General features: G+C 39.1%; 1 pseudogene; it reads right to left on the bottom strand.

Annotated features, from left to right (window-relative positions):
- Positions 1 to 367: 367 nt before the first annotated feature.
- On the bottom strand, positions 368 to 1227 carry LOC147367700 (olfactory receptor 13D1-like; annotated as a pseudogene).
- Positions 1228 to 1654: the final 427 nt, after the last annotated feature.

The raw sequence follows: 1654 nt of genomic DNA, 5'->3' as shown, positions 1-1654 counted from the left end.
GGTTGGGGCCGATCAAGTCCCTGAGTAAAGCAACAATGAGTAATAAAGAGAAAAAACATGAACTGAAGTAGTTCTCTCAAAAAGGGGAATGAAAAATACATATTTTTAATTGTGAAAAACTAAACCTGGATATTTCTGGAAAAGTTTAATTTCAATTTTTTTCTTGTTTCTGAAAGTTTGTTCTCACTTCATGGACTACATGTCCCTACATTTTTATGCTATTTTCATAAATAATGAACTTAGATTATTACCCTGAAATTTCTTCCCAACTCTTAAATTCTGTGATTTTATGTATAGCCTTTATTTCCTTTGTTCTGCTTATACTGAAAACCTGCATCCAATATATGAGCTTATTTTGTGCATAAATTCAAAGATGCAAATTTCTCATTCTTTCCTCCAGAACCAGTCTAGCTGTCAATTTTCTTATAGCGCCATGCACTTCTGTATTCCTCAGGCTATAGATGATAGGATTGAGCAACGGTGTGACGACTCCATAGAACAGGGCAATCAATTTATCAAAAGCAGCGTCTTTGGACTTTGGCTTCATATACATGAAGAGGATTGTCCCATAAAACACAGTCACCACCATTATGTGGGCTGAGCAGGTGGGAAAAGCCTTTTTTCTTCCTTCGGCTGAATTGATTCTTAGGACAGTGGAAAGGATGAAAATATAGGAGATACAAATCAACAGTAATGGAACAAATAAAAATATTACATTGCCCACCATGATAGTAATCTCATTCAAGGATATATCTGTGCAAGCTAGCTTGACAAAAGCCAATATTTCACAAACAAAATGATTGATGAGATTCTTTCCACAGAAGGGCAACTGTACTGCAAGAATTGTTTCTGTCAATGAGTTGAGAAAGCCCAGTCCCCAGGAGAGAGCTGCCATGTGAATACAAAGTGCCTTGCTCATGATGATAGGGCATCTCAGAGGGTTGCAGATGGCTATGAAATGGTCGTATGCCATCACTGCTAGAAGTACACACTCTGTCGACCCCTTAGTGTAAGAGACAGACATCTGAAAAACACACCTAGTGAAGGAGATAGTTTTTTTTTCTCTCATAGAAAGTGTATCAGCATTGAGGGGATAAAGGAGGATGTGTACCAAATGTCAAGGAAGGAAAGATGACAGAGGAAGAAGTACACAGGGGTGTGAAGGTGGGAATCCAGAAGAGTGAGGATGATCAAAGTGCTGTTCCCCAGGAGAATCACCAGGTACATGCTCCTTGGAAGAAAAGCTATTGCCAACCTAGACAGCATATTAAAGAGCAGAGATAGTACTTTGCCAACAAAGTTCTGTCTAGACAAAGCTATGGTTTTTCCAGAAGTCATGTATGGATATGAGAGTTGGACTATAAAGAAACCTGAATGCTGAAGAATTGATGCTTTTGAACTGTGGTGTTGGAAAGATTCTTGAGAGGCCCTTGGACAGCAAGGAGACCAAACCAGTCCATCCTAAAGGAAATCAGTTCTGAATATTCATTGGAAGGACTGATGCTGAAGCTGAAACTCCAATAGTTTGGCCACCTGATGCAAAGAACTGACTCATTTGAAAAGATCCTGATTCTGGGAAAGATTGAATGCAGGAGCAGAATTGATGAGATAGTTGGATGACATCATGAACTCAATAGGCATGAGTCTGAGCAAG

The sequence above is a fragment of the Bos grunniens genome, chromosome 8, assembly GCF_055505025.1.
Source record: "Bos grunniens cultivar Pamir isolate PY7600 chromosome 8, Bosgru_T2T1.0, whole genome shotgun sequence".
In the NCBI taxonomy this organism is placed as follows: Eukaryota; Metazoa; Chordata; class Mammalia; order Artiodactyla; family Bovidae; genus Bos; species Bos grunniens.
Note: the sequence above shows the minus strand (reverse complement) of the source record. Positions and strands in the feature narration are given on the sequence as shown.